The sequence below is a fragment of the Bactrocera dorsalis genome, chromosome 1 (genome assembly GCF_023373825.1).
Source record: "Bactrocera dorsalis isolate Fly_Bdor chromosome 1, ASM2337382v1, whole genome shotgun sequence".
Lineage (NCBI taxonomy): Eukaryota > Metazoa > Arthropoda > Insecta > Diptera > Tephritidae > Bactrocera > Bactrocera dorsalis.
The window spans coordinates 13678234-13705836 of record NC_064303.1 but is presented as its reverse complement, the minus strand read 5'-3'; the positions used below and the strand labels follow the sequence as shown (position 1 = coordinate 13705836).

The 27603-nt window shown below is 31.3% G+C and overlaps 1 protein-coding gene across 4 annotated transcripts in view; it reads right to left on the bottom strand.

The window, feature by feature from the left end:
- LOC105228497 (protein numb) overlaps positions 1–27603 on the bottom strand; it is a 108964-nt gene that overhangs the window by 11801 nt on the left and 69560 nt on the right. The window lies entirely within an intron of this gene.

Below are 27603 nucleotides of genomic sequence, written 5' to 3'. Positions count from 1 at the left end.
TTCAATTCAGCAACTATTCAGCCCAAGAAAAAATATTAAGTATTAAAATTATATGTTTTTTCCAAGTCAGTATGACTAACAAATAAATTTAGCTTTAATAATAAGTACAACCATACATACTTCAATTCAGCGGCTATTCAGCTCAATCAAAATTAAAAATTGTAACTTGTTTTCAAGTCCAACTGCCTAGAAAATAGCGTAATTGTATAAAAATTTGTATCCCAAAGGCTTTTAGTTTTAACATAGTCTATCCAACTTTAGCACTTGGTAGTGCGCCAAAGACGTGCAACTTTTAACAGCTCTATGCATACTAAGAAATAAATTCAGCTCGCGAGAAGCATATTCAGCGCACCTAAAGACGCATTCCATGCTTTTCGAAAAATTTTTTTTATAGTTATTAGCTACCAAAAAGCTTTTGTAACCTGCTGCTTACTCAGCTGAATATTCAGCTCACCCAGCAATTCAAAGATTTTTATTTTTTATATAGTCTAGCCAACTAGTAATCATCATTCAGCGCAGCTGAAAATATATTCAACGCTCTTTTAACAGCTGATTATTATTCATTTAAAAGTGTTTAAACTATTTGTTTATTCAGCTGTATATTCAGCTTATTCAGTATTGTATTCAGCGCATTTATACCAAAGGTTTTTCATTATTACACATTCTAGCCAAGTAGTAATTGTCATTCAGCGCACTTGAAAACATATTCAGCGCTTCTTTCAACAGCTGATTATTATACATTTAAATGCGTTTAAACTCTTTGCTTATTCAGCTGTATATTCAGTTCACTCCGTATTGTATTCAGCGCAATTGTTTTAAAGCTTTTCATTATTACACATTCTAGCCAAGTAGTAATTGTCATTCAGCGCACTTGGGAACATATTCAGCGCTTCTTTTAACAGCTATTAGGGGTTTATTTAAAAGTTTTTTTTTTTAACTTTTTGCTTATTCAGTTGTATATTCAGCTCATTCAGCATTGTATTCAGCGCAATTATTCTAAAGCTTTTCATTATTACCCAGTTTAGCCAACTAGCAATCGTCATTCGACATATAAAAAATACTTGGAACGCCTACATGATTACGCTTGGTTACGACTGCCAGCTGTAAAAGTTTGCAAGGGCTTTGTATGGCTAAAACCATATATGTATGTATGTATTTGTTTAAATGTACGTAACCGCTGAATGTGGCTAAAATCCGATATTGGATTAAATGCTTATTTGTTTTCGCTTTTACTCAGCTAATTTAGTAATGTTCGCCGTTATTGCTTGACGATTGCTTTCTTTTGCTGTTCTTTTTTTCCTTCATTGTGTTTTTCTTTTTTGTTTTGTATTTATTCTATTTTTTATTTTAATTTTTTGGTTAATATTTGTTTATTTGTTTTTGTATTTGTGCGTTACAGTTACTTAGCAGGCATGCAGGTATGCTTCTTTCATGCGATTTCCGTTCTAAATTTTTTTTTGAAAGAAAAGAAGTTTGCAATAAAAGGCACATGAAAGAGAAACCCGGTTTTGTACTCTGTCAGTTGTCGAAGCATAATTTTTATAATTTTTTTCGTTCGACATATTTATGTCAAATCGCTTGCAAATTCATATTTGCTTATTAATTTTAAGTAATTTTGTATATTTTTGACTTTGGGTGCAGCTTGAGGGTGCTGAATTAAGTTGACGTCAGAGTTGACATATTTAAATTTTTATTTATGTACATATATGTATATGTTTACAAACATATATTTTATTAGAGTCTATTTGCTAATTGCTTCAAGTTGCTGCATTTGCTTAAAAAATTAAATAAATTAAAAAATAAAATTAATATTTGTATAAAAAGTTAAGCGAAGGCAAAGAAATGTTTTTTTTTAATTTGCAAATATTTTTGTTTATTTATTGCAAATATTTTTTTATTTAAAACCTTTTTTTAATTGCATTTTTTTTATGAGAAAATCGAAATTTTTAAAAAAAATTTTTTATTAAAAAAAAATTATTTTTTCTGTTTATTTTTTATAATTCATTACTACTTAGCTTATATTTTTTTATGATTATTTTATTTTTTTATTTTATTTTATTTTTTATTATTGCCTTCACCTTGTAGGCATGCAAAAATTAAAGGCGAGCTCTTATCGAACATTTCTCTCTTTACATAAATTCTCAACATACATACATATGTACATAAGTATATACATAAAAATATTATATGTATAAACATTTACATATTTTCCTCACACATCTTAGCTTCCTTACATCACTTCCAGCCACATTTATTATGCTTGAAAAGTATGCGGTCGGTACATTTTAATTACAGTTACTCGTAACTAGTTATTTATATGCAAATATATCAATCGTAAATCTTTTTTTTACATTTTTCATTTCATACTTCATACCGTTTCGCTTGTGACTAAACGTTTCGCATTGAACGCGCAAACAATGTCCGACGTTTTGACTGCAATCACCATGTGATAATGTCACATAAACGTCACCTTTTTAGTAATTTTATCAAAAAGCACACACCGCGTGCATACAATGTACACTCTCATGTATATGTATGTAAGCATTGTAGTCGTATCTACTTTTGTGCTTGCGTACCCAGGTTATTTAGCCAAGTTGCCAACGCTATTGATAAGCGTCTTGGCGTGGTGGAGGTATGTTTGCCCACTGACGGTGTGCGATAATAGTTTGAAATTAAGTGGAAAATCGTAAGTAAGATTATATTCATTTTATATAATACCAAGAAAGCACTATGATAGAAGAATATGGTTAAGTAATAAATTCGTAGAAGAAAGTTTATACTTCATATTCGCGGTTATAAATATGTTTATGAGAGATATAAATATTGGTAAAGTATATTTTAACGCTTCACAATACCATTATTAAACTTTTTGTTTAATTCTATGGATACGATAGTGTATATTTTTGAGCTTTAAAGGTATTCAGCTAACACAAAACACTCGTAATTACGAAATTTTCCATATTTCAGAGCACTTTTGATCAACTTTAAACGCATTCAGCTAATTTAGCCAAACGAAAATCGCGTAATTTTGAAGTTCGCCGTATATCTGAGCTGCTTTCATCGAAAATTAAGATATTCAGCTACACAAAAAGTTAAAAAATTTGAAATATTTCATACTTCTGAGCCTTTTTAAGCAACTTTTAACGTATTCAGCTAATTCAGCCAAACACAAAGAGCGTACATTTTAAGTTCACCATATTTCTGAGGCGCTTTCAGCAATAATTCAGATATTAGACTAATTCAGCTACACGAAAAGTTAAACATTTTGAAATTTCCCATATTTCAGAGCTAATTGTACCAATAAGTTGGGTATTCAGCTAATTCAGCCGCGCAACAAGCCTGTGTTTTCATGTTGTTTTATATGCTTTCAGGAATTTTAAGCCTTTTACCATTTATAGTGCCACCAAACCACCATCTTAACTCATTCAGCAACCTATCCTGGCTTCTTCTTAGCTACATTCATCAATAATTAAGGTATGTAACTGATTCAGCTACATATACATATATACATGTTCAAATACTATAAATACTTCTATACTTCTGAGCTAATTTTATCAATAAGTTGGGTATTCAGCTAATTCAGCCGCAATATATGCATGTATTTTCGTGCTGCTTTTATGTACTTTCAGTAATTTGAAATGTTTTACCTTATATTGTGCCACTTCATAAGCATTGAACCCACAAACTACACTTTAACTCATTCAGCAATCTATTTTAGTATATTTCTGAGCTGCTTAAATCAGTAATTAAGGTATTAAGCTGTTTCAGCCACTTAGTAAGCATGTCGTTTGGAAATTCTCTCACTTTAATGCAGATTTTAAAAATCATTTTGCTTATTCAGCTGCACGGCACACAAATATTTTTGAATTATTGTATTTAGTTTCTGTAATTTTAGACTTTTTACTATAAACACATGCACTTTCTAAACACTTAACCGACAAACTAACATAGTAACTCATTCAGCAACATGCATTTCAGCTAAATGCTTTAATTTGTTAGTTAATGCATTCTTTATCATTAAATCTCTTGCCACTCATGCAAAGCCAATAAATTATAAAAATTATTATTAAATCCTGTTGTATCTTTTAGTTTATTGAGTTTTGTAAGCAACACCTTTCGAGCATTTATTCGAAATAACAATTTTACAACTAACAATTTTTTCTCAAAAATAACACACTTTTTACATATTCAGCGCGTAGAAATTTTTACATTCGCGAAATCTTGCATTTATATTAATACTACATCACTTCGCACACAATCCATTCAAATTCGTTCACATTCAGCTCATCACCTTTATTCAGCAATATATTTTATAGCTCATTGCTAAACGATTCAGCAGTTTGAAGGCGTATAATACCATTAAATATAATACTTTTTCCCTCAAAAATAATTAAACTGAAAATAAACGTTTTATCTATATTCAGTGCATTGAAAAACTTATATTTTTTATGTAGTTAAGCATTTTAGGGAAAGTTAAAGGTATTTCATTCAGCTATTTACATTACAATCCTATCACCTCTCTTTTCCAGATTTTCTGTTTTTCGTATGTATTCAGCGCGATAAAAAGCTATTCAGCAAATTTGAAATGTGTTATATAGTGTTAACTTTGTATTTTGAGTTTGTAACATCCAAATTTTGTGATATTCAGCGTCTAGCACAAATGAAAGAATTTTCTTCAGCCATTTAGAGAAAAATTAAAAAGTGTTTTAACTGCCAATATTTATTTAGTTAATTTAAAAAAGTTGTGAACTAGTTTTTTGTAGACAAATTTCTTAATTTTTTCTATTCAGCGCGACATTTCACTTATTTATTCAAGATATTTTCATCCAAATTACAAATCTGTCACTTTTCTTAAGAATTAGTGCATTATTTTGAGTCCAACTTACAACTCTGACAATTTTTTTTCAACAATTTGTGCTTTTCGAGCGTATTCAGCGCAGGAAAAATGTATTCAGCAGCTTTAATAATGTATATGTTACAATGTGTATATATTGTTTTTACTAATATGTTGCCTTCTTTCATATTCAGCTCGATAAAAAAATATTCAGCACATTTTAAAATGCATAAATTACAATGTTGACATGTTATTTTTATTTATGTGTGTTATTCTTTAATATTCAGCGCGATTGAAAAGGATTCAGCAGATTTTAAAATGTCATTTATATCGCTAATATCGTGTGCTTGATTCAAAACTTCTTTAGAAAATCACTCACTTCGTATCTTTGAACTGACGTAACCTTCAAACTCAGGGATTATAAATATATAAATTAATATTTAAAATATACATATCATTATATATTATTTATCTTTAAACATTTCAATTAATTTTTTTGTCATTTCCTGATTTTTGGTAATTTTTTATATATTTTTTTGTTGTACTTATTTATACATTTTTCTCACAAAATTACTTTTTAATTACAAATTCAAGAATAATGCTGCTATTGAACCCTAAAGCAGCTACAACAAAATTGAATAACTTTAGGAGCTTTCTCAGCTAAACAGTTAGTTCTTAACACGCATACATTTCTCACACACAGGGAGACGCTCACAATTTGAGAATTTATGAGAAAAGTAAAGGTTTATTAAATTTAAGTACCTGCCATCAACCAGTTATTGCATGACTCAAATGACTTACTTACATATGTACAGGCTAATACACACTTACTTACATTAATCAGAAATTATTGAAATTGTGATACAAAGAGAGACGAAAGAAATGCAAACCGAAAAAATAACGAAATCTGTTCTTTCGCTCAGTCACAGAAGTATCTACAAGTATATATGTATGTATGTATATATGAGAAAAAGGCGGCTGGTTGGGCGGCCGAAACAGGTTTTCATGCAATTTATTGTAGTTTACCGTTATTCAAGGTAACAGATAAACAAAAATGCTTCAAAAGTAATAAACGGCATCAAATTACAAAAAGAAAACTCACAAGACAAGCCGTGCACTGCATACAAAAACAATAATGGCGCGACATTCATGCTGGGTTTGGCAGCCAGCGGTGGGCAGTGACAGCCACAATACAAAGTGGCAGCTACGGAGACAATACTAGCACGCCGGACAGTCTTACAAATAGCCAGCATTGAAAGCTTGACTTAAGCGGCTTGTGGGCATTCTCCTAAGCCCTCAACATTCGTTGTCTGTGAATTTTCCGCTTTTTAATTGTTTTTTTTTGTAGTTTCGTGTGTTTTTTGTTGAAAATTTCTTCTCATTCACTCACTCTTCGCGCCTCAGCGATTAAATGGGTTAAGTCGGCGTTGATTGCTGCTGAATTGCGCTTAGTCACTTCGACTATGGAAATGATGTTGATTATTTAGTAATTACGGGCAGTGATTGCCAAATAAAATGCAACAACAATGTATAGGCATTGTTGTAAAAGTTTAGAATGCTTGCGGAAAATGTTGAGTGTCATGAAATTGTATTTGAATGGTAATTAAAATACAATTTTTGTGTGAATTTCGTAAGAGCTGAGTGAAAATTTTTATTTCACAGGCATCTAGTTGAATTTCACGATCACATTTTCACTATATTTTCAGAACTTACTTGTACAAAAAAGAATTTGATTCGGGATCAGAAAAGGACAAGTCATATAAATTGAGATTAAATCGGAATTAGTTTTAGATATTTCCTTGGAAATTGTTTTAAAATCGGGATCCCGAAATGAGTTAAATCGGGATGAAGAAATATTATATTTATGATAGGTATCAAGCTTTTTTTTACAATATTCTCAAATCTGTCTTTGAAAAAAATTTTGATATCGGGATCCTGAAATAAATAAATTATTAATATCGGGATTAAGAAAAACTAAATTTATGATAGGTGTCAAGCCATTTTTACAAAATTCACAAATCTTTCGTTGAAAAATATTTTGATATCGGGATCTCGAAATGAATGAACTAAGTAAATCGGGATTAAGAAATATATAATTATGATAGGTATTAAGTCATTTTCACAACGTTTTCAAATCTTTTGTTTAAAAGTATAAATGGAGATTAAATCGAAATTATTTTCAGACTCTCGTTTAAAAATATTTTGATAAAGGGATCGCAAAATGTATGTATTAGGAACCGAATTATATAAATCGGAATTGAATTTAAATTTAAATCAAATTTGGAATAAACATTTTTTATTTTGAAATAACGGAATTTCGTACACGTACACATTTTTTTGTGTTGTTTGAAGTAAAAATTGTGCTACATAAATTGTTTTCGGGATCCCGAAATTTCGGGTTTTTCATTATCATTATTGAAGGAGCTTTATAAAAGATTGGACAATATAAAAAATTTGGTCCATAAGAGTTTTCGGGATCCCGAAATTTCGGGAAACAGAAACAAAAAACAGAAATATTTATTTTGAAATTTTTTTTGTATGGAACCCGAAAATTTGCAGATATCCCGAACTATCAAAAGTCTTACTAGAAGCATTTACCTTACTTCGCTTTTTTGTTTCTTACTTCAAGCTAACTTACTTCAAAGCTAACCATTGACATTCAAAGTGTAACTAAACCCTTCGTAAGCTTTTAATGCACTACCGGCAAGGATGTTGACCAAAAGTGTATCACCTAAAAAATTCCAAACTAATCCACTAAATTAAAAGGTGTTATTATTTTGTTACCTTTTATTTTTTCAGGCTATTATGCGCTTTCTTCATTTTCGCACTTTCTTCAATTTTGATTTATTTTTTATTTTTTGCTCTTTCTTTCATTGAATTCGAAATTTTTTGTCAGCCAAAGCTTGCAAAAGCTCTTATAATGCTTTTGATCCCTGTTGACATCACTTCAGGCCACAACACGAAGGAAATGGGTGGATATTGTGCAAATATTAGAAAGAAAGATAAATAAATAAAATAAAAATGTTGGCAACCGAATCGACCCTTGGAGGCCTTTCTCAGCTGCTTGCCCACATCCTTGCAGCACAAAAAAATGTAATGGTATTTACCAATCACGCAAAGGCATCAGTGTGCAGCAACACTTCTGGGTTAGCTATGTAAATGCATGCCTTTGGCTGATGTCATGTAATGCCAAGCGAGATTCCAGGTCAAATTCTTTGGCTTGTTTGTGAGGCGCCTTTGAGGCAACCAGATAAGATAATCGAGTCGCATGGCAAATAAATCAATAAGAAAATTCAATGCATAGCAAATAAGTATGTATGTGTGTGTTGATGTTTTTTTGTGTGCAACCGCCAACTATGCCACCACTTTTGTGGCATACTGTTCCATAAAGACCCTTTGTGGTATTGACGGCCAACAGCCGGAAGCTCTTTTAGCCACAAGACATGCCAATACACGACGAAACAAAAGCTGCATGACACGCAAGTGGATAGTTATACGGCGGCAGGAAGTCAGCAAAGGAAATTTGTGGGAAACCTTTTCCGGCTTGTTTGGCTGTTCTTTATGAAAAATTTAATCTCAGCGAGTATGAGAACCCGAAATATGCACCTTACATGCCTCACCGGTTAATCAATAAGAAAAGTAAATCACCGACATCATCGTAAGTCAACAAAAGCGTGATGGCATTAATGTTAGTTAACGCTGGGCTGAGAGCGCGTGAGGCGGCGTATAATGAAAAAAATGCGCGCAACAGGTAGGTCATTCAACTGAAATGCCAACTAAACCTGTTGTTATGTGTACAGATGTGTGTATGCGTGTGTGTGTTTGTATGCGGCTACCAATGTCGTTGCCACCACCTTCACCACGATGTCGCCAGTTTTTTTATTATTGACAAGTGCATGCAACAACAATTTGTGCGCTTTTTTTGTGGACATTAAAAAATGAAAACAACAACAAAGTGTAGCATAATAAATATGAGCGGTGTTAGTAGTTATATACTTGCATATGTACGCCTGTGTCATAACTTACGCTTCATATCTGACTATCTGACCGTAATGCTAACATAATACCCTTTCGCCGCACAAACATCTGTATGTACATGGCTACTGTGCGGCGTGAAATTACATTACACACCTATGTTACTTATATGTATTGTACATATGTATGTATAATATGTATTTTAGTGTTTTTTGGGCTTAATGCTGTCAATATGAAACTTTGGAGTCTTGATTGACTGACGGATTTCTTTTTTAAATAAAATACTATTTTTAAATTTAACTGTAATTTTAAACAAAAAAATAAAAAAAATTTATATAAATAAAAAATAAAAAAAAAAAAATCTTCAGTTAAATATATTGTTATTTTTAATAATTTTTTTTTCGTATTTTTTTTATTTTCATAAAATTTATTTTTTTTTGTTTTTACTAATATTTTGATTAAATAAAGAATTAAAAAATAAATAAGAAATAAGAAGTGAAAAATGTTCCAAAATAATCCTTAGTTAAATATATTTTTTTATTTTAAATTAAATTTTTAAATTACTTTTTTGTAGCATTTTTTAGTTTTATTTTCATATTTTTTTTTAATAACCTTTTTTGTACTATGTTTTTTTCTCTTTTTTTGCGAATGTTTTTTTTTTTTTTTTTACTAATAATTTGAATAAATAAAAAATTAAAAAATAAAATTAAAAGTGTGTCAAAAAACATCTCAGTTAAATATATTTTTATTTAAAAAAAAAATTTTAATTTTTTTATTAAAAAAAATTTTTTAATTTTTCTATTAATTAAATTTTTTTATTAAAAAAAATTTTTTAATTTTTTTATTTTTATTAATTTTTTTTTGTTTTTACTGATCTTTTCAATAAATGAAAAAAAGAAATAAAGAATTACAAAAATAGATACAAACGTTCCAAAACAAAAATCCTGTTAAATATATTTTTACTTTAAATTAATTAATTTTTTCAATAAATTCAATATATAATATATTAAATATATTTTTATTTAAAATAAATTTAAACAATTTTTTTTCAATAATTTCAATACATAATATATTAAATATATTTTTATTTAAAATAAATTAAAATTTTTTTTTATTTTTTTTCATTAATTTTTTTTTGTTTTTACGAATATTTTCATTTAACATTTTTCTTTATTTTGTAGTTCTTTTTTTAATTCACAGATTTTTTTTATTTTTTATACATTTTTATATATTTATTTTTTCTTCTTTATTGCCTTTTCTCTTCTTTCTCACATTCCTTGTGGCTTTAACGGTTTAAAAATTAATACCGTCTTAAGAAAAAAAGGAAAATATCATGCTTCTTAATTTCAATAAAAGGCGTAAAGTTATCAAGTAACCAATAAAGCTTAGCTTATGCTTCCAAATACAGCAACAATCCAATTAATAGCATCACTTAAATTTAAAATTTGCCAAATTTCATCTAACTTATATTGGAAAAAATGTTGAAAACACTTAAACACATAAATATACAGTGTTGTGTCGCTTAATAGAAGAACTAATGTTTTTAAATTTTAAATTGTATTAATAAAATTTTAAAATCATAAATAATTTAAAATATTTTCATTAATATAAAATATTTCATTAATATAAATAATTTAAAATATTTTATTTGAAATTTTTTTGTTTTAGTTTATTTTATATATTGCGTTAACTGATTTAATTTTTTTAAATGTTATATTATGCTGATAAATTAAATATATTTGTTTATATTTTTTGAAATTTTGTATTTTTACCATTTTTGAGTTACATAATTTATTCAGTTATTTATTATTTTTTTATTTGTTTTTTTAGTAGTATTACATTTCTTCAATACTTTTTATTCATCCATTTTGTTAGTTTCTTTATTAATTTTGTTAGGTTATTTAATAGAAAAAATAAAATATTATTTAACAATTTTGAAAATTATATTTATATATATAATATTTTTAGAAATTAGAATTTTTTTTAAATATATGTTTATTATTTTTTAGTCGATTTTAATTTTTTAAAAATATAAGAAAAAATATTTTTAAATAATATATTATAAAAGAAATTATTTATTTATATTTTTTAATTAAATTAAATTAAATTAAAAAATATATATTTATTTTTATTTTTAGTAATTTTGGATTTTTTCGAAAATTTCCTAGCTAATGAATTTTATATTTATTTAAACTTTTAAATTTGTCCAGTTTGTATTTCAAGATCATTTATTTTAATATAAATATTACCGAGATAATTAATTATATTGTTTTCAGAACTTTTATTTTCTCCTAAATATTTTTAAGCTTTTTTCTCTTAATTTTACAAAAATTTGTTTATTTTTTTAGGACGAAATTTTTTTGTTATTCTATAAAATATTTTTAGTACTTAAATAATTAAAAAAAAATCAAATTTTTAATTCAATCAAAATTCAAACATTTTATATACAATATCAAATCTAAACTTCGAAAATCCAACTCAAAATTAATACTCACAAACACACATGCGTACATACGTACAAACATTTCTAAGTAATTAATTGAATTTTTCATTTCCTCTTAAGTAATTTTCCTTGCAATTTCCTACTGTGTTGTGCCAATTTGTCAGACGCTAACTCCCAGGTGTTTAAATTTACACTAACACATAAACAAATCCATATGACACATTTGTACATCTGTGTATACATATGTATATGTAAATCTGCATGCAAGTATGGCTGCCAACAAAATCACGCCTAACAGCACTTCCGTCCCACTGTGCTGATGACTGTCGGCTGCTGGTGCAGCCGCAAAGCAACGTAAGGACACGGTATATCCTGCGACGCTTATAATTGTCTACATATTGACGGCGCTGACACCTGCTGAGCGCTTTGCTGCTTAGTAGCAGTATGTATGTATTTTAGTGTTTGCTTGTTTGTAGATGTGTATGTTCGTTTTAAGGTGTATGTGTTTGTTTTAAGGTGCATGTGTTCGTATATGTGTGTCTGAATTGGCATGTGTCGTCGGGGATTTGATTTGCGGCAACAAGCAGGTCTTTCCTGCAACAAATGCTGAACTCTTCGGCATTACACACTTGTCGCCAATAAACATATGTACAAATTTGTGTATGTTTGTATATATTTGGTGCATGTATTAGCTCACCTAAGCATGGATTTACTAAAATTTTAATTATTCCGTCGGGTATTAGCAGCTACGTGTGCAGGATATGTGCATGTCGAGCGGAGATTTGCATGGCAGATTTAATTTTTAAGCTGTCCATAAGCTGAATGGATCCAAAAAGGTGTATGTATATATGTAAATATACACACTACATAGTTATATGCTAGCAAATTCTTTGAAAATTCCAGCAAGCCATAGTTTTAATCCTTTGCTGCATTCCACTGTGCTTCTGTGGTATTTAATAGCGCTTATTTGCCTGCAGCCGCACATTTCGGTTGCTTTGGGAATCTCCGTAAGTTTTGGAAACGTAATTCTTTTGTCTGTCTTCGTGAGTTTGCGCGTTGCAAGAAAATCCTTGCTGCAAGCAGTCAAGTGAAAGAAATTCACACGTTTCTTGCAAGGCATGGATGCAATGTTTTATACTTGTATGTGTGCATATGTGTATTTGTGTGCATGCATTGACAGTAAATTCGTAAAACTTCTTCTACACACACATACATATTTATATAATTTTTATACACAAAAGCAAGCGCTATTCGGATATCCTTCGAACCCTTCGCCGCTCGTTCTGCTGCATACCACTATCTTGGAATACAAACTTTTCCGCCCTTACTTTGCCTTCACATTCTTAATACGTACGTATTTTCTTGCTGAATATTATTTATACCCTTAACGTGGTATTCTTATTGAATTTGACATAAAATTTTTAATAATCTGAAGGAAACATGGGATAACTGATATTTCTATATATAAATGAGCCGCGTCGATTAAGCCATCTCAGACTATATATAGGCGAACTAGTCCTTTAGTTTTCGAGTTTTCGTTCTGAAATTTAAAAGTTGTGTTTTTTTCTCCAAGGAGCTGCGTATTTGTCAGAACCGTCGATATCGCAGCACTATAGCATATAGCTGTCATACAAACTGAACGATCAAAAACAAGTTCTTATATAGAAAACTTTTCTATTTGACAAGATATCCTAATGAAATTCTGCACGTATTATTTTTCGAAAAAGTACTAGAATCTATAAAAATATTTTTAAGATCGAACCACTATAGCATATAGCTGTGATACAAACTGATTGATCAAAAACAAGTCCTTGTAGGAAAAAGTTTTTTATTTGACAAGGTATCCTGACGAAATTCGGCACAGATTATTTTTCAAAAATGTACTACAATCCATGAAAATATTTTTAAGATCGGACCACTATAGCATATAGCTGCCATACAAACTGACTGATCAAAAACAAGTCCTTATATAGAAAACTTTTTTATTTGACAAGATATCTTTATGAAATTCGGCAAAGGTTAGTTTTCAAGACGAAATTCGGCATAGATTATTTTTCAGAACAATACTACAATCCATGAAGAAACTATTCAGATCGGACCACTATAGCATATAGCTGCCATACAAACTGACCGATCAAACTCAAGTCCTTATATGGAAAACTTTTTTATTTGACGAGATATCTAGACGAAATTTTCCATGAATTATTTTCAAAGACATCACTATAATTCCTGTAAAAATTGTTTAGATCGGACCACTATAGCATATAGCTGCCATACAAACTAACCGACTGAAAAAAAAACAATATAAAAATCCTTCTTTACATTGTTTGCTATAAGAAATGCAACCGTAAAGGCTATAATAGCTTCGCTGCAGCCGAAATTAACGTTTCCTCTTGCTTTAAGCAGTAAAGGTCCGCAAACGTTGCCCCTCCTGATCCTTTCCCCTCTCAGTATCGATGTGCTGCCAACTCTACTTTGTTGCCACGAAAAACAACCACCGTTGCATATGCAACATCATAGTGTTTTATTCGATATTTACATTTTCGTATTTAAGCTGCACGTCCTCGTTGCATGCAAACGTTATTTTTGAAAAATTTTCAAAACAAGTTTAAGGCATGTCTGAGCGCTTAGTGAGTGTGCAGCGAGGTAAGTGATCGCCGAGCAAAAAGTTGAGTGTTTTGCATAAATGTATCGAACTGTAAATACATAAACAACAACACACATACAGAAACAAAATTCAAAATATTTTCCTTTCTTCTTAGTGTTGCATATATTACGGCTACTGTTGTGGCATGCAACATGCAACATTTCAATACATATTATTAAACGCCACTGCTTTTTATGCACATAAGCGCTTAAACGTGAGAATTTTTCACAATTTCACCTTCCCACCATTCGCCACTTCCTTTATACTGCACACATATCCTTTTTTGGTCTACTCGTAACCGCTCGGCAACGTGACCTGCAATGCTGCCAACAAATTTTTAACAAAAATAAGAAAATAACTCGCTATAAAAAGGCAACGAGTTCGATAAACAATGCATCGAACTTGCATAAAGTGATGGAAGGAGTAAAGTAAAAAGCAGAAACCTTTTGACTGACATCTTTTTTACACACTTGACAGACTTCACCAAATAACGCTTGCGTGCAGGGGAAGTCTAGAGTGTGTAGCACGCCTGTGCGCTATGCTACACTAAACCAACTGTGGGCATGCGCACATGAACTAAATTGAGTGTGAAAAAATGTGCAGCTAAATGTAGGAAATGTACCCCCTTTGTCGTCATAGGCACATCCTGGCTGTTGTTCTGCCAATAAGCGTACGGTTCACAGTTTTTTTTGGAAATATGAATCAGTGGTATAACTAAAATGTTTTTTTTTATGTCGACGGATCCAATTAGATAAAAATCGCTAAAGTTTTTCTTAAAAGCTTTCATCTCCAAAAGCTTTCGTTCAAAAACTTATATAATTTCAATTCTTTTGCGTTTAATCACATTTATATATGCTTAGCATTGCATCTGGACACTCTACAAATCGATAAAAAAATTTAAAAGCTTTTACTAGAAGTCTCAAAAAGCTTTCGTTCAAAAATGTTTACAATTTTCAACTTGTAAGTTTATATAACAATCAATTTTTGCTTAGCATTTTAACTGAACGCTCAATAAAAGGGTCAAATATTTCCGAAAATAGCCACTTGAAAGCTACAAAAGCTTTTTTTAATACTTTCACTTCTTTGAAAGCTACAAAAGGTTTGTCTTTTAATCCTTTCACTCCTTTGTGTAACTATATTAATATGTGCATAATCTCATAACTAAAAGCTTTAAAAGCTTTTTTAATTGTTTTTTTTTTTTTTTCTTAGTTTCAACTTTTAAAGTCAATTTAATTATTTTCAAGGAGCTTTCACTTGTAAGCTCTAACAAATTTCGCTTCGTTGCCTTATATGTGTATAGCCTTAGAGCTTAAAGCTCAAAAGTCGATTTGCTCTTTTTCTAACAGCTTTCACTTAAAAGTTGCAATCGCTTTCCTTGAAGTAATAACATTAAGTTATAGCTTAGTCTTATAGGTGAAGACTCTAAAAATCGGCAAAAAAAGTTTTTCTAATAGCTTTCGTTAAAAAGCTCCACAAGTTTCAGCTTAGTCTTATTACTAACAACTCCAAAGATCGATTTAATAGTTTGTATTAAAGCTTTCACTAAAAAGCTCCCGAAGTTTCAGCTTAGACTTATAGCTGCGAACTCTAAATATCGTTTTAATAGATTTTGTAGTAGCTTTCATTGACAAGCTCGAGAAGCTTCTGCTTAAGAAATGACTGGAATATTCAAACTTGAAAGCACTGAGAGCATATTGCTCCCAATTTTTGATATAATTTAGTTGTAGATCTAAAAGCTTCCAATATGAGTTTAGCCTTATAGGTCTCAATATAACAACTTTCACTAAAAAGCTCCAGAAGCTTTAGCTTAGACTTATAGATGAGTATTCTAAATGTCGGTTAATAGCTTTTGTAATAGCTTTCATTGAAAAGCTCCTGAAGCTTCTGCTTAAGCAATGGCTAGAATGTTCACCCAAAGCATATTGTTCTCAATTTTTGATATTATTTGATATTAGTTTTATTTGATATTAGTTTTATATCTAAAAGCTTCCACTTGAAAGCTTTTGTGGAATTTTAAATTGTGTATATTTTTTTTGGTGGTAAAATCATCTGTTCATTTTTGCTTAGTTGTTTTCAAAACTTGGCTAACTTTTGAAGCTTCACCTAAAATCTCTGGAGCGCTCTTGAAATAAATATATTGCATTATACATTCTCACACTTTTATTATTTTTTATTTTCTTCGCCTTTCTATGGTTTAAACTTGCAGGCCAAAGAGCTTTTTAAGCTCTAAAGGCTAGGTTGGGCAGTTAGTGGTGTCTTACCTTTCACTGAATCTCATTTATTATAAATTAACTGCTATCGTTATTCGGATGTTATGATATTTATAAAAGCATAGAAAAAAGCTCATAACCTTCGATGTGCTTTTAGAAAATTTTACAATTATTATTCTCCAGTATTATTTAAAGACGATCCCACGGCTTAAAAATCCTTGAATTTTTAATCTCTAGAATTGTCTTACGAGATTCTCACGCTTTGCAGCATCGAAATCTCTACTGCTGACCATACTAATTTGTTGCTGCATCTTTAAAATTTAATCCCCTAAATTACATTATGCCCGTTACTTCAATTCTACTACCGTCTTCCGTTATCCTTATGCGCACAATCACATTTATCTTCGGTTTAACGACTTCATTCTAATGCAATCCAGACCAAACACACATTTACTATCTCTACCAACTTCCACACTACCCCGGCGCGCATTGCAACTACCCGCGCTGCTCTATAAACCTCCGTCCAACGTTACGCTTTATGCACATCATTCGCCTAAATATTTTTCCCACCTTAGTTGGAAGGTCCTTTTTGTCCATGCAACACGGCAACAAGCAGGCATACCTTTGCATAGGTGAGAAAAAAGTTCACACGCTCTTATCAGCGCCGACAGACACACGCTTGAATGTGAGGACGCTTAGAAATTACAAAGCAAAACAAAAAAAGCAAAAAGGACTCACACACACATAAAAAAATGTGGAAAAAAGTTTGTGCCACAAAAACGCCAGCGTTACCGTCATTAAGCTGACTGCAGGCTTAAGTGTGGAGGGTGAATGTCTACACATGCGAATTCCTTTGCACCCAATGCAGCTACTACCACAAAAACAACAACAGCAACGCATACTCATGCCTTCATTGAATACCTTTAGTCCGTCTGCTCATACTTAATTTGCCGGCATTCATGTGTGAGCGGCATAATGAGTTTATATATATGCATTATACATGAACTTACTTTATTCTTGTTGTTGTTTTGTTAGTGTTGTAATTGTTTTGTTGAACTATAGTTACGTTGCATAGTAATTATTAGCTTGTCACTGGTATTTACATTGAAGGCAAACGCGACTTAAGGTGGGAACATCAAGACTCCTTCAGCCACTCAAGCGATTTCACAACAACAACTACATATGTGCTTCAAAACTCCGAAAGGTGACTTATGGGAGCGTGGAATTTGGTGACATTTGTTTAATTCCTAACTGCTTGTGGCAGATGTTTTATTTTTGTGATGCTTGAAGGCGTTCACGCTACTCCCATATGACTTTTGTGTGTGTGTGAGAGAGTAACATATAATTATTAATTTAGGTGGACATATGCAATGTGCTGTGTCAGTAAATTATTAGGTTTGCAAAAATTTTCGTAACTACTAATTACTATTATAATAAAAATAATTAAAGCTGAAGGCAGCATTCGCAAGGAGTGGACGGGAGTTTTTCTTTTAAATCTGAAATATTAAGAGAAAAAAGTTACAAGCTGGTCTAACGAACGAAATTTGACTCAAGCGAACTTTGTGCTTTTAATATTCTCATATGTCTGAAACACAAATCAATTACAACAATAAAAAAACATTAGTTTCGCAGTAACCGAATAATACCTTGGACAAATAAAAAGGCAGTTTGTATGGCAGCTATATACTATAGTCAACCGATCTGAACGAAATCTTTAGAGATTGCACTATTACCTTAGAAAATAATTTATGCCAAATTTCGTGAGAATATCTCTTCAAATAAAAAAGTTTCTCATACAGGAACCTGATTTTGATAGGTCAGTTTGTATGGCAGCTCTATGCTATAGTGATCCGTTATAAACGATTTGTTCGTAGATTGTTTCGTTTCTTTAGACAATCCTTCATGCCTAATTTCGTGAGAATATCTCTTCAAATAAAAAAGTTTCTCATACAAGAACCTGATTTTGATAGGTCAGTTTGTATGGCAGCTGTATGCTATAGTGAACCGATTTGAACGAAATATTCAGAGATTGCACAATTGCCTTAGAAAATAACCTGTACTAAATTTCGTGAAGATATCTCGACGAATAAAAAATTTTTCTTACAATAACTTGATTTCGAACGATCGGTTTATATGACAACTATTTGCTATAGTGTTCCAATCTTTAAAATATTTTCATAGATTGTAGTGCTTTCTTGAGAAATATGATAAGCCGAATTTCGTAAAGATATCTTGTCGTTTAAAAAAGTTTTTCATACAAAGGCTCGATTTTGATCGGTCCGTTTATAGGGTAGATATATCCTATACTGATCCGATCTTAAATATTTCTTGGGAGATTGTACCGTTCCCTTAGAAAAAAACTCATGCCAAATTTCGCGAAGATACGTCGCCAAATAAAAAAGTTTTTCATACATGAACTAGATTTTGATAGGTCAGTTTATATGGCAGCTATATGCTATAATGGTCCGATCTAAATAATTTCTTTGGAAATTATACCGCTGCCTTGGATATTGATCTGTACCAAATTTTGTGAAAATATCTCATCAAATAAAAAAGTCATCCTTACAAGGACTTGTATTTTACCGATCAGCTTGTATTTCAGCTATAGTATACCGATATAGGCGGTTTCGAACAATAAGCAATTTCTTGTGAAGGGAAAGACGTATACAAAATTTCAAATTTATATCTCAAGAACTGAGGGACTACTTCGCGTATATAGGGACGGAAAGACGGGCTTGGTTAACTTGCTTCAGTTCGTCACGCTGTACATTTATTAAGGGTCCACGACGGATCCCTCTCCGTGCTACAAACTTCGTGGTAAATTTAATATGTTCAACCATAAGGAATTATTGTTCAGGGTATAAGATCAAATTTGAAAGAATTAACTGATGGATCGAACAGAGACCAGATCAGCTGATTGCATTAAAGCTAGATCCTTTAGCTCTACCGCCATAGAAACTGTTCCGGTTACGTAGGCCCGACTGGCTAGGGAACGGATCGGTAATGGGTTTGGTTCATGATGGATATAAGTGAGACCAAATCAGCTGATTGCAACAAAGCTAGATCCTACAATTCTACCGTGATAGAAGCTGGTATAGGTCGCGGTTTATTCACGATCAAGTAAGTCGCTGTGGGTTTCAAATATGACGAAGTTTTGAGTAACTTGGAAAAATGTTGCCGAGATGTCGGTACTTGGTTGAATACAAAATCGAGTCTGTTCCGGTTATGTAGATCCGCTTCTAGTGGGAACGCAGCGGTAGTGGGTTTGGCTCATTTTGACCTATAAAATAGTTCTTAGTGGTTTGTGACTTTGAGAACTATTAGAATTAAAGACACTGTAATGAGTAGCATGAGCCTCCTCAGCCAGGATATTGCTTCTAAGCAATGAAATTTGATTGTTTACTAAAGGTTAGGAAAGAAAATAATATAAAGAACTACTGAGGACGATTTAGAAAACTTACCGATCCAAAAGAGATTAGATCTCCGAAAGTGCAGCGCTTGGCCGTATAAAATCCGGGTCAAGTCCGGTAATGCAGAACCGGCTGTTGTGGGAATTGTATCTTTGCAATTGCGCAGCTTCCTTCTGGATACTGTAGCAGATTAAACTCCTACTTATTCGGAATCGATACCGGCATATAAAATACATATATGTTCAGCGTGCAGCGAGTCCGCGCATGACACTAATCACTCTTCTTTGCATGCCCACCTAACCCTACACATCTGACACACCTCTCCTTATAATCCGACCTCATTGAAACAGCGCGTTACCTGGGCCTACCCTTGGATGACATCAATGATAACTTATCTGAACCTTATCATGCTAATGGTTACTAGATAACCATTACTACAACACTAGTTAGACGATAATCTTATGAATTTGGGTAGCTTTACGGCAAGTAGAAATTAAAACAATGATAATGCTGTTCGTCAAGGAAATGAAGAATCTGGTAATTTACATACCAAAGGTCTGAGAAGGAATAAGTATACAGAAATACTGAGGAAGTGTTAGTTTTGGAGTAGATTTAGGGCTTCTGAGAGCTGTACAGCAAATAAGAAGTTTAGGCAAGCAATTAGTATGTATTAGACTTGTATGAAAAATCTGATTTTGGAATAGCTGATTCTTTGGTAGATGACTGAAGCTTTCCGGTACATATAACCATACGTTTGAGTTATAGTTTTTAACCCTTCAAAGCAGAAATTTTCAACTGAAAGTCACAGTAAATCATAATTCTGCTCTTCTGAAATCATTATTGATTTTGACTTCCGGTTTTTATTGCCGAAATTGATTCACTTCCTTTCTAAGCAATTCTTTGGTGTATATTATTGCTTCTCTAAAAACTGTTTATGTCTTTAAAACTTGTTTTTTATTATAAATATTAACAATTGTATACATTTCCGACTTCCTTTTCAAGCAAAACCCAGAAAAAAACACTTGTAATATCCCGCTCTTTGGTTCCATGGTCCTCTAGCTCTTTGGTGTGACCCTTGAATTGCCATAAGTACCATCTTCTAAGCAGATGATTCATATTTTCATTGTTAAGCACAGTTTTTTTGTACACACGTCACTACTTATATATGCACGTACATATGCTATGATATTTATATACATTCATACATACATACATATGTGTTTGTGTATATATTCGAATATATGTACTATATTTGCCACCGTCATTTGCGTGCGTTTTCTAGTACAAACCGACACTCATGAGCGTACATACACACATACACATATGTAAGCGTACAATTGCTGTGCACACATGTCCTGCCTGCATATCCTTTTCGGTAATTTCATTGCTTACTTTCAACCAAGTGCATCTGCTGCATTTTTCCTCATAATTTGTGTCGTTGTTTACCACTCGAGCGCAGCAGATGAGTAAGCGCTGAAGTAGAGAAGCCATGAAAACAAAGCCGAGTGTGTGCACAGTGGGTAGAGAGTGATGAAAACTGCACAAAAAATGAAAGTAAAATTTTCGAAAATCAAATTTTGACTTTTTAGTGATTTTTCATACGCCACAATTTATAAATTTTTTTTTTTTACTTTGAACTTCGTATATTGAGTTTATCACAGAGTTTTTAACACCCAGAAAGGCAGTCGGAAGCTCTATATTGTTCTGAAATTTTGCACACATCCTTTTCACTCCAAGAAGCTACTCATTAGCCGAAACCGTGAATATCGGACCACTAAAACATATAGCTGCCCTACAAACTGAACTATCAACATCGAGTTCAGGTATCGAAAACTTGTGTATTTGACAAGATATCTTCACGAAACTTGACATGGATGATGATACGAGTTGGCTCTATATTTCCCGAATATATTGTTTAAATCGGATGACTATAGTATATAGCTGTCATACAACTTGAACGATCAAAATCAAGTCATGGTATGGAAAGGTTTTTTATTTGACAAGATATCTTCATGAAATTTGGCTTCGATAATTTTTTATTGACTGCGTTTTATTCTACAAACGTATTTTTTGAATCAGATCACTATAGCATATAGCTGCCATACAAACTGAACGATCAAAATCAAGTCTTTGTATGGAAAACTTTTCCACTGAATAAGATATCTTCACAAAATTTGGCATAGATTACTATTCAAGACACCTTTATAATCTCCGAACAAAATAACAATTTTTTCTTGCTTGTTTTTAAAATTTTCATACACATTGTTCTTGCCACCACACACTGTGCCTTTGCTTTGCCGGCTCTACTGTGCACGTGGTTTTACTCATACATGTATTTATGTTTGCTTGTATACGAGTACACGTATAGTGTGTCAGCACGCTGTGGCAGCTTGCCTGATTGCGCTCATGCCATGCCACCACTTTCAACTGTCTTCTAAACTGAGTGTGCGGTGTATTGGTGTTATCCTCTTTTACGCGCTGCAGGTAGGAAATATTGCTCAGCGCTTCCTGTTGGCTAATGAGCATTGGTTGACTGTTGTTTTTGTTTTTCGAACTCGATTGTTGTTGGATTTTATTTTTTGAATAGAGGCGTAGTAGAAGTTGTGCTGGTAGAACACGCGCACAAGCCAGAAACACAGCTGTCATCTGGCAATATGCGTATTTGGGATGCACAGAGATTACATAAAGATATGCACGAGTGTCGATATGTATTTGTAGATGTAAATAGGTGTATGTCACTTTTGGTTGATTTCTGAATGAGTACTTATCGGAGCATTATTTTTGAATGCTTTGCAAGGAGTTGTTTAGTACGGAGCAGATTAGTTGTGATGATCTTTACGGTAAGGACTTTTTTGAACATAGGTTTATATAGATTATCGAATTTTAAGCAAAAACATTAAAGAAATATTTTGTTTATCTGTCTGAAATTTTGCACATTTTTTTCCAGAATCAGTGATGTCGAACCACTAGATCATATAGCTGCCGAACAAACTGATCGATCCAAATCAAGCCTTTGTATGGATTTTTTTATTAGACATTTCAGTTTTCGATTTCGAATTTTGTTATTAAACTTTCGACATTCGAAAGGAATTATTTAAATTTTTGGATGCTTTTTTCGAAAAAATGAAGAAATTAATTTTTTTTTCTTTATGACTCCATCTCCCGAAAAACAAAAATAATTTGCTTCAATACCCTGAGAATAAGGCGATTTTGTTCTATATTTTTATTCAACGAATTAAATAAACTAATTTTTTTGGTGTACTTAGTAGAGATTTTACTTTGTTTTTATTATCACGTGATCTTCTATGACTTGTAATATTTAAATTTTCGCAGCGGAAGCAAAAAATTAATTACCGTTAATAACATCGTGTTGAAAATTAGTAACAATCATTATTAATAATTATTTTTTGTTTCGCACACAATCACACAACACGTGTAATAAGCGAAATCATGTAAAAAATTACTCAAAATCTATTATTAATATACGTTATCATAAATTGTGCGTTTATTTATTCATATAACCTCCTTTTTAATATTTTATTTCATTTTCACACATAACCTCAATCAATTACGCCTGTAAAAGCGTTTTAAATATTTCAAAAGCGTTTAATACTTAACATTTTCAAAAACACAACGCTCGCGACCGCAACTCATTTCGACTTCATGCTCACATCTTATTTGTCATAGCTTATTTTTCACAAATGACTAATTTTGTGGTATTTATTAACGCATGAATTCATGAGAGCCGGCTGTAAGAGTCACAAATCGAATTCCGATTTCAATTTTCATTCTTATTTTTATTTTATACTGAAAGTTATTCATAAATTTTGCACCACAATTAATTACACAATAATTATTTATCGGCTTATAAAGCTCTATACATATATATATACATATGTACATATGTATATACATACACATAAAATATTCACAAACGTGCGAAGATCAATCTCTGAATTTCATTCATTATGCATAAATGTTTTAACATTATTACTTTTTGCTTAAAAATCGTGGTAATGTCATGAACTGCATGTAAATGAGTTCAGCGTGACTCACGCACACCAATAACAGGCGTTTGCACAGATTTATGTAGATATGTGCTTTATTTGTACACACTTGCCTATATGCGTACATACATATGTATGTATGTGTTTGAAGATAGCAACAGGTTACACTTTTGTGGCTAAATAAATATGTTTGCGTAAGTTCCAAATTTGAATGCAAAATATGCAAATGAAAAGCGAAAAAATCATATGATCTTAGTAACGGGAAGATGTAAACATTGTGCTGCCATTTGGCGGGTGACTCAGAGGAATGATAAATGAAAATATTGATTTTTAGATGTTTTAATTGATATTTTTTTGTAAAAAATCGAAAATTTGCATATTAAAAATAGTAAATTAATATTTATTAAAAGTAAAATTAGCTGTATTGCCTCTTAGGCATCATTTTGTAGAGCTTGAGTAGCACAAATTATCAAATGATTTTGCTAACTATTTTTGTAATTATTATTTTTTGTTCATTTGTTAAAAAGTTGAGCAAAAAAAATTTTTTGAAATGGTATAAACTTATTTTCAAACCAGAGCTTTTACTTATTATATTTTATTTGTATTGATTTAAGACAAATAAAATTATTTTACTTTGTTTTTACATTTTTTTATTAAATATTGTGCTTTATGTTCTTTCAACAATAATTAAAATTAATTTCCAAAATTATGTTGCTTTCAATATTTGAATTTTTAATTTTTAAATATTTTTTATAACGTAGATCTTATAATTATACATATGCACATGTAATCATATACATTATTTTTTTAAGTTTTTACTTAATAAAATATATAAATTTAAAGTCTATTTTGAGATTATTTTATAATCTCAAATTCTTCGATTTAATTTTCGACTATTTAATTATTGTTTTTCCCTTAATTAGTTTATTTATATTTATTTACTTCTAATAATATTTACTTCTTATTTTTTATTCATTTCGCTACTGAATGTTTTATTTATTCTTGTATATATAAATAAATTCCTTTATTTCATATTTTTTATAATTATTTTTTTATGTACTTTACATTTATTACAAAGCTTGTAAGTTTTACAAAACCTTTTTGCTGCCTTTAAGCCACCCTGTTTTGTTTACTTTATAAATTGTAAACAAAATAATATTTGTCATACGAATTTTTTTGCACGACATTGGTGCAAATTAAAGAACCATTAAAATTATAATTTAAAATATTCCCACTCAGCTCCCCAAAAATCTTTTTAAAGTAGAAACCATAAACAATATAGCAAAAAACATTCCCTTTTTGTTATTACCAAGCAAGAAACGTAAAGTTCAGAGTTCGCCACCAAAATATTCCCCAGCTTCACCAATCCAAAAAATTTCTTCGAAATAATAAAAAACAGAAATGGCAAACAAACTTTTCAAAAGTCAATATTTATTTGCAGTATTTTGTCAAGAATTTACGCTTGTTATGTATTCCCTACGAGTTGTGTAAACTTTTGCAAGATATGCAAATTCTCGTGACTTCTTGACCTGCGCTAAGCAGGCAAAAAAAAGTGCCATTCAAAATAATATAAAACGAGCAATGCCAACAAACCGCAAAGCGACCACAAAATGCTGCAACTTTCTTATTGCCTGTCTCTCCGAAGCTTCAAGTGTGTCATATTTTCCTGCTTGTAGCTTGTAGAGGGAGAAGCGCAGATGCAGAGTGTTGTAGTGCGTTCAAGTAAGAAATTATTGTTTTTCACTACTTATTTATTGCAAACTTCTGCTGAAGTTTGTGCGCCTCAAAGTGCGCAAATATTTGCCAGACTTATCAGTACGCGTTGCGGCATTCAGGCGCGGGATTTGCATATTCCACCCACAGCAAATATAAACAAAATAACAACAAGCGCGTGCTCGAGTTCCTGGCGAAGAAAAAAAGAAAACTCACACATAAGAATGAGTAGCTTATCTAATATTTAACTGTTACGTTGTGTGGCAGTTGTTAATTAATGGACACACTGATAACGGGGCTAACAAACAAAGCTTTGTCGGTTGGCAGACGGCAGAGAATGCGTTGTTTCAAGGTAAGCTGTGCGCCACAAGGGTGGTTAAGAAAGTCTGTGTGGTTATGAAATTATTATATATTAGTGTTTAGTGGTTTTTTAGGTAAAAAGAGATTAGAGAGCTTTTTAATTCGTGAAAGCTTTAAAATTAATGAAAGCTTTCTGCTGACGAGCTATCACACTACTGAAATCTTTCTTACATAGCTGAGTTTTGTTATCCATTTGAGTTATATTTAGAGATATTTGTTGTTATTCATGTTTTGAAAAGCTTTCAGAGTGATGAAAGTTGCACTGCTTTGAGCTTTCACCATTTTGGACGTTTTTTTATTATAAATTTTGTGTGATTTTGATCTATATATGCAAAATTATATAGAAAAATTATGTAGAGCTTTCACACAATTAAAAGCTTTCACTTAGGTGAAAGCTTTGCTATAGTGCACATTCACTCGAGAGTGCTTTATAAAGCTTGTGAGCCACTAGTTTGCAAAATTTTTTAGTACGGTTGGTAAAATCTTCAATTTCAATAATATTTATCGACAACGAAAGCTTACTCAAAGTTGAATTTCATTTAAATGAAAACTGCTTCTTTAACGTTAGCAATAAAGTTAGAAATTCGCTTATTTGTAGTTATTTTGTCATGACAACTGAGTGGGGCATTCAAATTTAGCAGAGCTTTCACATTGATGAAAGCTTTCTGACCATGAGCTTTCACTCAATTGGTATATGTATTGTTTTGAAGTGTGTTTATTAGTTTCCAGACTAAGGTAAATTTGAGTTTTGTATAAATTTTGAGCTTTCTATACTTGAATCTCATTAGTTATGTTGAAAATGTTTAAATTAAACTGTGTGGTTCTACTATATTTTATACGTACTATATAATAAAGGCTAACGCTGAAGCTATTACATATTTGAACTACTATTATATCACTGTGATGGCTGTCGCTGGGTTATAATTTATTTAGGGTATGCTTTAGAGATTAAGCATTACAATGTCACTGTTTACAATGTCAAGCGATTTGAAATATTTAATTAGTGCGACGGTGTCTAAAATTTAAATGAGCATTTAATTTCAACTAAATTAAGCAACAAAATGGGACGCAATTTTCCATTCAACGAAATTAGTAAAGAGCAAAGTCAATATCCGGTCAGGTGAGAGAGGTCAATGTATGTATGGAATCGTATGTATGCTTGCATATACATATATGTATATCTATACGTATATATGTAAGGATGTGTATATAAATATGTATGTATGTAAGAGTAACTGTATATAACTATCTTTTTGTATATTGTATTTATGTCAATAAATCGTTGCAAAGCAAATTAGTTAATGCGCTTGCGTACTTAAGTGCTTGTAAAGCCTTTTACATACAAAGCTAATTACCTTTAAATACAAAACTAATTATATTTAAAACAAAAAAAAAGTACATAACATAATTTAGATAAAACAACAAAAACTATAATACCCATCACAAATAGAAAAGTTTTCCATATGAGAACTTCATTTTAGTGATTAGTTTGTATGGCAGCTATAAGCTATAGTAATCCGATCTCCACAATTTTTTCAGGAATTGTACCGTTGGCTTAGAAAATGTTGCATGTAAAAATTCGTTAAGTTATCTTCTTAAATAAAAAAGTTTTCCTTACTAGAACTTCATTTTCATAGGTCAGTTTGTATGGCACCTATAAGCTTTAGTGATCCGATATGTGTAATGAATTCAGGTATTATACCGTTATCTTAGAAAATCATGCCTGTAAAATCTTGTTAATATATCTCTTCAAATAAAGAAGTTGTCAATACAAGGACTTTATATGGATCGTTCAGGCTGTATGACAGCTATATGATATAGTGATCCAATATAGCCAGTTCCGACAAATGAAAAGCCTCTTGAAGAGAAAATGAAGTATACAAAATTTCAAAACGATATCTCGAACTTAGCTTGTTATGCTGGTCATTAATATAAATATTATATAGGGCCCCACCGTTTCCATTTGGGAACTACAAACTTCATATATTTTTCCTATTCTGTTCA